This window comes from Mirounga angustirostris, unplaced genomic scaffold (assembly GCF_029215605.1).
Source record: "Mirounga angustirostris isolate CCGP_5_RB_7025 unplaced genomic scaffold, mMirAng1.0.hap1 SCAF_6, whole genome shotgun sequence".
Lineage (NCBI taxonomy): Eukaryota > Metazoa > Chordata > Mammalia > Carnivora > Phocidae > Mirounga > Mirounga angustirostris.
The window spans coordinates 125,560,179-125,573,982 of record NW_026991714.1 but is presented as its reverse complement, the minus strand read 5'-3'; the positions used below and the strand labels follow the sequence as shown (position 1 = coordinate 125,573,982).

Sequence of the window (13,804 nt, the reverse complement as noted above, 5' to 3'; positions counted from 1 at the left end):
TCCCCCCAGCCCCTGGCAATCACTAAGACACTTTCTATCTTTGTAGATTTGCCTATTCTAGATATTTCATGTAAATGGAATCATCCAACATATGGCCTTTTGTGACTGGCTTTTTTCACTTATGTTGTCAAGGTTCATCCTTGTTTTAGCGTGTGTCACTACTTCATTCCCTTCTGTTGCTGAATAGTATTGCACTCTGTAGATACACCACGTTGTATTGCTCTGTTTATCAGTTGATAGACACTAGAGCTGTTCCTGCTTTTTGGCTGTGATGAAAAATGCCACTAGGAAACATTAGTGCACATGTGGCATATGTTTGCATTCCCCTTGGGTGTACACCTTGGAATGGAATTCCTCAGTCATGCATTTAACTTTTCGAGGAGATGCCAAACTGTTTTCCAAAGTGACTTCACCATTTTGTATTCCCACCAGCAACGTATGATGGCTCTAGTTTCTCCACATCCTCACCAACACTCACTATTGTCTGTCTTTTGATTAGAGAACAGTGACTTAGAAAAATCTTAGTGGATGTGAAGTGGTGTCTCACGGTTTTGATTTGCATTTCCTTAATAACTAATGATGCTGAGCATCTTTACATGTGCCTATTGGCTATTTATGAATCTTCTTGGAAGAAATGTCTATTCAGATTCTTTGCCATTTTTAAGGGAGGGGGGTTTCGTCTATGGTCACTTTGACCCACTTAGTCACCTGTGTGAGTAGCTACATTAGCTGCTTTTTATCAGAAGATAGATAAGCCTTGCTGTCTAGCACACTCACCAAGAACATGCAGCAGTAATCGGGCCTTGTGGCCAACTGCCTTTCCCAGTAATCCACCCTTTGGCTTTACATGTTCTTGGTTGAACTCACATTTACACTTGAGCGTGCCACTCTGTCAGCCACTCTGATTAATCTGACTGACAGAGGCTAGAACCAAGTTTGTTCCATTTGTCTCACACAGTATGATGATTAATATTATATATCAAGTTGGCTAGCCCATGTTATCCAAATACATAGTCAAACATTGTTTTAGATATTTCAATAAAGGTACTTTTTAGATGAGATAACATTTATATCAGTAGACTTTGAATGAAGCAGATTATCTTCCACAATGTAGGTGGGCCTCATGCAATCAGTTGAAGGCTTTAATAGAAACAAAACTGACCTCCTCTGAGCAAGAAATAATTCTGCCAGCAGACTGCCTTCAGATTCTAATTGCAACGTAACTCTTCCCTGGGTCTTCAGCCTGCTGGCCTACCCTACAGATTTTGGGCTTGCCAGTTTCCATAGTCATGTGAGCCAATTACTTAAAATCAAGCTCTTAGACAGATAGACACACATACACATTCTATTGGTTATTGGTTCTGTTTCTCTAGAAGACCCAAATATATATAGCATTTAATTAAAGTTACCATCAGCAGGACCTTTATAAAATAATGACCATACTGTATTATAATTCACCTGTTCATCTCTTTCTTCTCCTCTCCCATGAAGGAGAGAAATATTTGAGTTGAAAGAGACTTTGAAATGTTGGGTGCACAAACTTTTAGTAATCTCTGTCTTCCTCAAATGTAGCAGACACTCAATAAAGGTTTGTTGAATGAAAGAGGGACTGCATGTGTGAGTGCATGATTGGTGTTCTTCTATCACCCATACTTGCCTTCCCCAACATCTCAATCCAGCAAAAAAGCCCAGCTATCTTTCAAGGTCCATCTCACAGATCAACTCTTCTTGGAGCTTTTCTTTAATTCTTCTAAGTGAATGTTTTCTCCCCTGCTCTTAAACCTCATTAACATTTTATCTGTATCCCTTTATGCATTTAGTAGGGATGCTGTTATCTACAAATACTTAGTCTTTTGCAAACTTGTCATATTTCCCTTCCTAAAATATAAGTTCCTTGAGAGTAGGAACACTGATCCTGGTACACTGATCCTTCTATCTCCTCTAGTAAACAATACACCATCAGTACCTAATAGACACTCAAAAATTGCTGAATTGGGTTGTTTCAAACCATGGGAGGGAATCACTGGTGTAAATGTGCTAATTACCCACAGCTGGTCTTAAAGGTGTTTCTGATTATTACTTAGCAGTTCAGCTTCCCTTTAGGAAACATGGCCTTTTTGCTAATGATCACTTTAACTACCACACATCTCAGTAATAACTGGTTGCCTTTAAAATGAGCCAATAACTAGATGTTTATAGAGAGCATATATGTGAAAGACCTGTGAATAGAATCCACAGAAGGTTCAGAGACTCAGTAGCAGGGGTGCTGAATTGTTCTAGAAATCCTAATTTATACACCTCAGTATCATTTTCATCTTCTGAGCTACCGTGAAGTGAGAGCCTGCTGTATGCCCAAAAATAGATCATTTCATACCATGTTTTTTAATCCTTAAAACAACTGGAAACTGTCTTTAATCTACTGTTGAGGAAACAAGGGTCCAGAGAGTTTTGGTAATTTACTGAGAGATCACTCACAGCCCACATAATTTTGATATTTTGTTCATCTCTAAGCCCTTTGGAGGCTGTTTCAGCAGTGTGTCTCAAAGCTAAGCCATCCACTGTCATTGGTCTTTGTCATCATTTGGCACCTCTTTAGCTCTTATCTGGATCATCACAGTAGCCTCCTCATGTTTCTCTTGCTTGTAGTTTCTCCCACTTCAATATGTCTTCCACGGTATCAGTCAGAGTTGTGGTCATGCCATCCCCCTGCTTCAAAAACCTTTGTTGAATCCTTATTGCCTACATACTGCCCTGAACTCCTACACATGGCATTCAAGGCTTCCCATAATTTGGACTTGCCCTACTTTTCTCATCCTATTTCTAATCAGGTACTCCCAGATGGCATGTCTTCTACTGGAATCACCTACTCGTTATTACCTTCAACATACCCAACCTTTGCTTCAAAGCCTATCTTCATCACCATCTTCTCTAATGTCACCAATAGGAGTCTCTTACTCTCCTTCTCTTGTAGCACTTTGATTATATGTTATACTTGGTCCTCACTATACAGTGCTATCCATCAGAGTCTCTCCTTTTAGACAATGCGCAAACTGAAGATAGGGAATATTATGACTTATTGTGCCTGGCACATAATAGGTACATAAGGAAAGATTATTAAATTGGCTGAATTACATTAAAAATAAGCTTGAATTTGGGGTGAATAAGCAATTAGAAGCCATGCCTCACTCTGAGGCACAATTACAGCTGCTGCCTAAAGAGACACTGATTATAAATTCTTTAATCATTCTCTATACTGTAAAACACCAACCATTCAGGCAGCTGTGTATCAACTATAATATGAACAGAATGGCATCTCAGATATATTCAGGGTTTTTCTAGCTCTGAGAAGCACCTGGTTGTGGTGGTTCTGTACCAACGCAAATAAGACTTGAGAGGGGATTTGAAGGGTGAAAGAGAGGTAGCTTGCCAAATGAAATGTCTTAGAAACACCAATTTAATGACTTACATATAAATTAATCATAAACATGTGGATTAAATTTCCCCAGAAAAGGCATGTTTTGGCTCTCTGTGGACCACAAATGATTGAAAAATGATTGGAGATATTTCCTGAGCCCAAAGACGAAGAAGGAACAAGTCTATACTTCTTTAACTGCAAATATTAGTGCAATAGATAAATTGTCCAGGGGGTCTGGGGAAGTTAGAAATATGGACAGGAAATAATAAAATGAGATTCAGCTTGAAATTATGTTCCAGGTACATCTGGGGCAAAATAATCAGAAACAGAGAGATTTTGTTTGAGTGAGAACCCAGTAAAGTTATGGAGGCTATAAGACATTCAGGGTGATTTCTAGTTGACATGGCTCATGTGATATAAAGCAGGTCATTCTTATTCCTGAGGATGCAATAGTCCTGGACTGTGGACTATGAGATGGTACCTATTGCCCAGAGAGTGTAAACAAAGCCTTTGCTTTTAGTTATATCAAGACTTACTGGTGGAAAAAAGGTTTGGCTAAAATTAGAATGACTTTTGCAGATAGCTCAAGGAAATATGTGACCAAAGTCAAGACTGTGGTCTTTGGGCAGATGGCAAGATGAAGTCTGAGATCCAAAGCAAAAGAAATTGAAGCTCAAGTTCCTTCCCTAGGAAAGGACACAGTCTTTGTCTGAAGCCATAAATGCTGATGGGCCATCCACAGGAGACCTTCCTAGAAGTGTTTTATTCTCTCCTGCCATTTTAACATACTTCTTGAAGCAATCAGACATTTGAATAGACCAAACTGAAGTAGACATTATAGGCAAGTTCTGACCTTGGCAGTTGGGCCATGCAGTGTTTTACAAATACATTGAAGTAAATACCAAATGCTCTAATGCCAAGGAAATGCAAAGAAGTTTCCTTTGAGTCTAGAAAAGCAATCTTTTGCTTCCTAGGAGGCAGGATATCTTATAGAAGTCTCTGGATGTCTAATGAGATGTGAGAAAAATGATAACAATTAATGATGATAGCAGTCTTTTGCATTTGTACAATGCTTTGCTGTTTATGTGCTGCTCCTTATAAATTGTCCTATAATCTTCTCAGTCACTACCAGGTAATATTACTATCTCACATTTACAGATGAAGAAACGGAAGCACAGAAATGACAAATAATTTGCTAGCTGGTGGCAGTGTCAGGGACTCAAGTCTGGTTCTTCTGACCCCTAATTCAGTATTCTTCCTCTATCTAAATAACTTAGTAGCATATTGGTATAACTTTATAGGGAAGAAGATGACTATAGCTTGTTGAAAGTCTGTCTACATAATTCAAATTCCTTGTTGATTGATTAGGTGGTCTAAACACTTTATTAACTCATTTAATGCTCACAACAGTACTATTAGGTTACTTTATTATTACCCCTGTTTTGAAGATAGAAACAGTTACAGAGGGATTAAGGACTTGCCCACTGGTTAGTAAGTAGAGGAGCTGGAATTCAAATCCAGGCATTCAGGCTCCAGGACTAACTCTCTAACCACTGCACTGAACTGATTTTAGAAACTTCTTTGTCATAAATACCATGTTCCATGGTGAGGGAAAAGCTGTATCAGAATGAAGTTGGCATCTAATTCTGGGAATATCTAATCCTAGGGTACAGATTTCAATTAATTGCAAAGAGAATTCCAAAAGTGAAAAAAAAATAGGGAGTGAGATTTAAATAGTGTACTATTTAAATGATGTGACCCATGGAAGTTTAACCAGAGAGTCCAATTAGCAGCATGGTTGCTTCTTCCTTCTTATCGGGGAATGAAGAGAATGGAAAGTCATCTTTTTTGATTAGGAGAAGGGGGAAAGGCTTTAGGGTTTGGTGTTGGGATATGCAGACCCTGGCCTTCCTCTCCTATTTTTCTACCTTTGTTTTATAGAGAAGTAAGGACCAGGGGACTTGGGCCCAATAGCTGACCTTCTAATTCAGCTCATCTCTTTGTGTAAATCTACCAACTTAATGGAGAGAAGGGAAAATGGTGAGCATCTGGGTAGTTGAGCCACAGCTGTCAGAAGGCCTTTTGTTGACAGGCCAACTAAATTCTGCAGTCATTCCGTAAGGGGTTTGAGTCAAAGATGAGGATTCCAGGGGAATGAAAAGAACCATCCCAATCAAAACTGAGGATAAAAGAGAAGTCATGTGAAGCAGTGACGTGCACCAGTGTGGAATGAGCGTGGTGTGAAGGGAATGTAGACAACTTGTGAACGCTTCTACGGAGAGCAATGAGGGACAGCTGAAGGGATTGTGAATCAGATGATATGAGCATGGGGGAAAGTTCTGGGGAAAGTAGGAGAAAGAAAAGCAGACTCACAGGTGATGTGAGGTTGTCTTCTGACGTCTGAAAGGCTGTCACATTCAAGAGAGTGTGGATTCTTCCTTAAAGCATAGATTTCTTGTAAGGCACAGAGCTGCACCCCTGGCTGGAAACCAAAAGGAAAAGGATTCCAACTCCTGCTAAAAGTGAGTCAGGATTTGAAGCCCAAGCCTGACCCCAGATCACTTTGTCTTAACCACTATGCTATTTTAACAGGAGGGCTTGAATGTATACTCTACAACTCAGATAGTTAAAAAAAAAAAAAACTTTATTTCACTAAGCGATCCCTCCTGACCCCTAACCATGCTTGGGAGTAACAGAACAACAATGGAAATCAATTTGCAGGTTAAAGGTAGCTCAGTCTTTTCTTCTTGGTAATTTCACAGACTTTTTAGAGTTTTGATCTCTTTCTCCTTCTTTTCTTCTTCCTAGATGCCATCTGGGTACAAAGGGGTGCTGATATTATATGCTGGTAATGAGGACGGGCTGCCTGGGTCCTGTGCTGTCATTGGGTTACTCAGTGACCTTCACTCAGTCATCACCCCTTAATTACTCGACACACTACCCGGTACTTACTGAGATGTAGTGGCTGCTGCCAGGTCTTCTTGGCTTCGTGTTGGCAGCAACTGTTGAGCATTGGCATTCCCATTGCTCCATGCTAAGCTTCCCATACTCTGGGATGTACTATCACCAAGATTATTCCAGAACATCAGTCCCCTCAGCAGTTCTGTGTGGCCTTACAGAGCCCTTGGGAACTTGTGGATCTCCTGTAGCCGAGTGGAGGCCATGGCAAATGGGAAACATTGACTCAGGCCCTCCCTTTGCAGAATCACCCCAGGCCACTATTTCTGTGCCACTGAAGCTACCATCTGTATTGGTGTGTGAGGCCCCCCTCCCACAGCGGAGTCCCATATGGAAGTGGGACACATGTAGGCACTTCTTTCAATCTCCCCCTCTTCCTGGCCTGAGAACTGGACGGATGAACGGGGTCTCTTTTCTGTGACCCAGGCAACTTCCTAACCCTGGTCTCATCCCCTCAGAACCTTCTCTGCATATCCTCAATCTTCTCTATAGTAAGGCCTCCAGTGAAACTTTATGTTCACATCTCTGAGCTTTGCTAGTTAAGAAAAGCTTTAAGAATTTGAAGGAGGGGGTTGGGCTACTTAACAAAATCTGTTTTCCAAGACTTTGCCTCACTAAGGTTTTTTAGGCTAATTTGAAACTCAAAGCTGAGCCCTGACCCTTCTGGTCTAAGTGGTTTCTGACTTTCTAAAGAAACTTGAATGTCCTTGATTCAATATAAAAGGAGCTGAAGGGCAACAAGATTTACAGAGAATGAAAGCTAAAATTTATTGCAGAGAATAAAAGCTAAATTGGTTATTTCATATATTCTGTTTCAGTGAAATATTTTGTAATAAAAAATTTTAAATACATTGGTTTAAGATTTTAAAATAATCATTCTCATTATACTTTACTGCCTTCCGTAGTAAAGAAAATCAACCAGAGCACATTAGCATAAGCCTTTATCCAAAAATGCCAGGCAAGAAGAGGTTCTGAAGGAGTGTTCTAACTTGGGGGAAGCAGGGCAGAAGTTTTTAATAGGGCTTTTAGCAGAAGGGGTTAGCCGAAGTTCACCTGGTTTCGGGAATAGTTGGATGGAGACAGTTCTCAGAAGAGGGAGGAATTGTACGTGTGAGTTAGCAGCCGTTGTTTGGGCAATTTGATTTTATTAAGAGTAGAGAAGAACAGCTGTGGGAGACAAGGACATGCTAGGGCCATAGTGGAAAATACTCTGGCCTTAAGTGTCTCTTAATTTACAAAGTGGAAAAATATACCAGTTGTTCTATTCAGCATGTGAAAGGCTGTTTTCTGAGCAACTATTCTAATGATATGGCCATAACCCACCTTGAGTATTCTGTCTTTCGGCAACTAAATTTGCAAATTTTTTCTGAAATAATGATATGGTTCAGGAAGCTTTGAACATAGCAGGCTTTTTTTTTTTTTAATTTAATTTTATTTTATTATGTTGTGTTAGTCAACATAGCAGGCTTTTAATCAATGTCGGCTTGGCTGGCTTGAGAAGAGGCTCTGCCTTTTAAGAACTCACCGAACAACAAGTGAGACAGATACAAAACAAATTATCCTAACAAAATGAGAGTATGTTCAGGGTTTTGAAATTTGGGGGAAGAAAGTGGTATTTCTGCAGAGGGAATGACATTTGATTTATACCTTGAAGGATGCTAATGAGGATAAAAATAATAATATTAATATAAGCTACGCTTCACGTAGCCGTATCATGTACTAGCCACTCTCTATACACAATATTTCAAATCCTCAAAATCTCCCACTGTCTTCATCCCTCAGGCTACTAGAACAAAAATACCATAGACTAGCTAGCTTATAAACAACATACATTAATTTCTCACACTTCTGGAGGCTAAAGACCCACTTTAAGGTACTAGCAGATTTGGTATCAGATTTGGTGAGACCTGCTTCCTGGCTCATAGATGGCTGTCTTTTCTCTGTGTCTTCCCATAGAGGAAGGGGGGAGGGGTCTCTCTGAGGTCTCTTTTATAAGGGCACTGATCCCATTCATAAGGGCTCCACCCTTGTGACCAAGTCACCTCCCAAAGGTCCACCTCCAAATACTAACCCCTCTGGGGATTAGGATTCAACACATGAATTTTGAGGAGGGACAGAAACATTCAGGCTATAGCACCCACTGAGATAGATCTTATTTACTTAAGAAGGGGTAGAAAGTGCAGCTTACAGAGATTAAGTGACTTATCCAAAGCCAAACTTAAAAATAGCAGAGCTCCGAATTTGAGCCCAGCATAATCTGGCTCCAAAGCCTACCACTGTTCTGCACCAGTATATCCCAAAGTGTGGGGCAGACATCAGTGATGATAAGGGAGAGGAATCTAGGTGTTCTGTGAAGAAGATTAGAGAAAACATGGCATAATATTACATAACATTGAATCCCACAGTGGAGGAATTATTCTCATGTCATTGTTCTGTTAAAGTCTAAGAGAATATTTCCACACTGCTCTTTAATCCTGCTGATCTCACATTTTACAAAGAGCCTCAGGCTCAGTGCCTTTGGTAGCTTTCTAGCTAGAATTTAATAATGCATTTTTTCATAGTACTTATTTTTATGGTTACTTTTTTACTATAGAAAATGATGCTTTTTAAAAATTTACATAATTTGATATGAAGCTTCCAATTTACACAATTATTTAAGTTAAAAAGGAAGTAGTCTTTTTTAAATATTGGGAACATAATGGTGGAGATGGATGATGCCTATGTGACAGTGGCCTGCACAAGTGGCGTTGGGACTTGGGCACCGCACCTTACTGACCAGGATTTCACTAGACATGTGACCGTGAGACATAGCTACTGGTGGTGAAGGAGAAGGAACACTCCAAAAAGAGGAAATGACTCCTAAGATGAGAAGCATATCAGAATATGATGCATTTGGAAACAGTGACCAGTGTGGGGAGCTAAGGTGTGCATGATGGATATTGATATAATAACTGGCAATGTTATTATACATGAATCCTCTACCTCACGATTCCGTAACAGAGATGTGACTGATAGTAAATAACATCCATGGCTTTTTTGTTTCTATTTTGAACTCTTTTTTTTTTGCAGGAAGCTGCCATAACCTTGATTAAAAATTAGAAAAGCTTTATTCTGTGTAAGTAGGTAAGAAATGAGGATGAAGGGAATCAGAATATGCCACCCCCAAATATGCCACTTGTTTGGGGCTGAAGGCAGTAAACCACAGAAAGAACTATCTGCCTTCCCTATTGGCCTAAAAGCAGGACATAAATTTCCCTTTGTGAAGGTTTTCCTCCTCCTCTCTTCCATACCAGGAGGACGAAAAACTATGATTATCACTGGAGACAGAAAGTCAGCACCAAGATGGGTTGGCACAAACAAACCTTACTAAAATAACCCTTATCTTCTATTAGATATAGTAGTTTCCCCTGCATATTTGCCTCCCCACAGTTTACTACTCCTAGAAGCCCAATATCCTTTTCCCTAGTTTTGCCACTTCACAAATCTATCACCCTTTGTTAAATGGTAAATAACCTCTGAATCTCACTCCTCTTTGGGTCTTTTCTTCTTTTCTTCTTAATATTAAAATATTAACATTAAATAAAATTTGTATGCCATTTCTCCTGGTAATCTGTCTCTTGTCAGTCTAATTTAACAGGCCTCAGAAACAGAACCTAAGAGGGTAGAGGAAAAGTTTTTTCCTTCCTCTATGAAGGTCTTTTAAGCAAAGGAGCCTCATCACAAGTTTCTCAGAAGTGGGAGAAGAATGAGGCTGTTTTTAGTTTGAAAAATATGTACCCATATTGAGATGTGCCTGTCTCCTTTGAGAAATGTATTTTTAGGAGCGCCTGGGTGGCTCAGTTGGTTAAGTGTCTGCCTTCAGTTCAGGTCATGATCTCAGGGTCTGGGATTGAGCCCCGGATTGGGCTCCCTGCTGGGTGGGGAGTCTGTTTCTCCCTCTCCCTCTGCCCTTGCCCTACCCTGCTCATGCTCTCTCTCAAATAAATAAAATCTTTAAAAAAAAAAAAAAAGAAATGTATTTTTAGGAAAATTTCTTTTTCCAATCCTTTATCTCCAGTTATTTCAAGTAAAATAATACTAAGAAAAATAGGTGAGAACTTATATATGAAGTAGGTTATACTCACTCCCAAGTCCATAAATTAAATAATTTCTGTGAAAGACAAAAAAAAAAAAGTGTGGTGACAAACATTCTTCTGCAGAAAGCAAAGCCTAAGAGACTATTATGCTCCCTGGTACACACTGCCCTCTTTTGCTTTGTTTCCTTCTCTCATCTGTGATTCGTACAGAAAAGAGGGAAGATCTTTGAGACTGGGGAGGTAGGAAAGAGAAATGAGGCACTCTTATGATTTAACTCAAACCCTTTGGGTGAGGTGATTAGTAGAATATAGCAGAAGCCATAAATAATGATGCCACTGCATGCTATGTCACTTAGCTAGCCTCAGGGTGAGGGGAGAAAAGAAGAAATAAAGCCGAAGGCAGAGGTATGTCATTTTCCCAGGGTGGAGGCAGCCTCTGCCCTCCTCATTTAATCATTAACAAATTGTCACTTACCAAAAATATACCTATAATATAAAACATTCTGCATCAAATAAACATCAGGCAATCATTCTCTTTCAAAGAAACTACTTTAGAACAACTTTTAAAACAAAGAAGTGCTTGTGGTATAATTTGGCACCTTTCTTGCTGATGATAACTTTCCATGGAGCAACCCAAGATTCAGGGCAAACCATGTGACATAAGGCATTCTAGTCATGACTTTGTCACACTACCACCATCTGGTAGAAACAGACCAAACTACAGCGGTTTTCTTAAGTGATCGGGTCATTAAATTATTAGAAACCTCTAAAACAATTTGTATTCTTATAGAATATTTAAATTTTGCTTTCTGTCTTTGCCTTTCTCATTTTACTACCACAATATTTTGTGACTTTCTTTTTTACACTCTCCTTTGTAACACAGGAACCTTCTACTACTTATCCCTATGCAGGTCTGGCCTTTCAGGTAAGAAGGCAAGACACCTATCTACATAAGTACTTGGGGCTGCTGGCTTCCTTTCACAAATATCCACTGTTGGATGCTAACTTTCCAGAATATCTCAAAACAACCTGTTGGTTGATCAGGCAAACACGTTTGGTTTTGCAGGTAAAGAAAACACTACTGTTTACAGCGTGTGAGCTTGGTTAGAATTGGGTAGGAATCATGATAAAATAGGTTAGTATTGCTGGACAGCCCGGTGAGGATTTTGAGTTGAGGGGTTCAAAGGAATCTTGGGGTATAAACTGTTCTTTGCTGTTATCCATCAAGGGGTTGATGGGTCTTCCAGCAAGTTCCTGGAATGCATAATTAAATTATTTTCATATCTATCACTGTTGGGCAAGAATTTCCTGAAGTAGTAAAGTTATATATATATAGTGAAGTCAGGTTACTGTGGACAATGAACTGTGTAGGTATAGATAGTTTGGATTCACACCACCCAATCACCAAATTCCTTATTTCTGCCCTTACATGGCTGAAAATTCATTCCAGTAAAGGCTTTTTGGTCTTCGGGGTAGCACAGTGAAAACTGCCCAGGTTTTGGAGTTAATAGATTTTGCATAGCCTGGTGCTCAGTAAGTCTTCATTCTCTCCACACTCCCTTTCCTCTCTCTTTTTTCAAAGGCTTCTGTTAAAATGTCAAGAAATTAGAACCCTCATACATTGCTGGTGGGAATGTAAAATGGTGCAGCCACTTTAGAAAGCAGTTTTGGAAAATGTTAAACGTAGAGTTACCATATGCCCCAGCATTTCCACTCCTAGATATACACCCAAGAGAATTAAAAACATATGTCCACACAAAATCTTGTACATGGATGTTCATGGCAGTATTACACTAGCTAAAAAGTGGAAACAACCCAAATGTCCATCAACTGATGAATGGTTAAATAAAATGTAATAAGTCCATGCAATGGAATATGGTTTGGCAACAAAAGGAACAAATTATTGTACACATTACAACATGGATGACACAAAAACATGAAGCTAAGTGAAAGAAGCCAGTCACAAACGGCCACGTATCATATGATTGCATTTATATGAAATGTCCAGAATAGACATATAGAGACAGAAAGTAGATAAGTGCCTGGGGCTGGCTGGTGGGAGGGAGGAGATGAGTGAGGGGAATGAGGAGTAACTACTAATAGTCATAGGGGTTCCTTTTGGGGGTGTTGAAAATGTTCCAAAATCGATTGTGGTGGTGGTAGCACAGCTCTGTGAACATCCTAAAAACCATTGGATGGTGCACTTCAAATGGGCGAGTTGTGTGATATATAAACTAGATCTCGATAAAGCGGTTTTTTAAAAAAGGTTCCCATAAAATGTAAATACGCCCTTTGCTAAGAGTCATACTGTAGAATACATTGCTGTTAAAAGAACTGCTCCCTGAGAGCAAAATTCCAGGAAAGGCATTTTTGGTTGGTGAAGAATGCAATGGGGACCAGGAAGGAACAGGGCTGGAAAGCGGCAGCGCCCCTGTTGCTGATGAGCTGGCAGTGCTGACCTCACCTCGTTCAGACCCTGCCTGGCTTTGCCCTAACAGAGGCCAAGTCACGCAGGGGCAGTCTTAGTGCATTTGGCATCCAGAAGGAGATCATTTTTTAGCATTCCCATTCCTCAACGTGACAGCTTTTTGTAGCGATAAGTAATAGCATTATTTTCTTGACTCCTTTTTTAGTATTAAAACAGTTGACAATTTAAGAGTGAATACATTTCTATTTTCAAGATGTTTCTATTTAAAGAGAGTGTTCAAATTCAGTAACAGATTTTAGTATGAGCTAAAATTTGCATTTGTCAGACAAGAATAGTGTACCTTATAAGTGGTATTCTGTTTTAATGTTTCAATTTTAAACACAAAATCTCCAAGTGGTCACATAAAATGACAGAATTGAAATAACCCTAGTTCTGTTGTATCATTGTTAAGGTGACCAAGCAATCACTGTTTCTTTAGAGCCTGTGGTTTGAATGTAGGTATACTCAGTACCACTGGGTGGGAGATGGGAAGCCCAAGCTGGAAAGAGAGCTCACACAGTGGCAAGCAGCTTGAATTGTTACAAAATTATTCTTGAAAGGAATATGTGTAGCAAACTCCGTGTGTGTAGGGGACACACTGAATAACTGGGAGTTCTCAGAATTAACGTCCATGTAGAATACAGTTTCTACTAACAGATACGTTATGAAAATGTGCTAATTTGAGGCTTACACATATATTGTTAAAACTTACTGGTAACTGTGGTTGTTTGGAAGTTAGACCAACAAAAGACTTTTTTAGGGAGGAGTATTTTATCACTGGCAATGTTTAGAATTGTTGGCACATGGTGATAATAAAAAGCAGACTGACTTTTACTTGGTTTTATTGCTGTTTTTTAAATCTCTACATGTAACGCACCCCTCTTGATG

General features: G+C 39.5%; 1 protein-coding gene across 3 annotated transcripts in view; it reads left to right on the top strand.

Moving 5' to 3' along the window:
- The window catches only part of HPSE2 (heparanase 2 (inactive)), a 655,327-nt gene that overhangs the window by 542,628 nt on the left and 98,895 nt on the right, over positions 1-13,804 (top strand). The window lies entirely within an intron of this gene.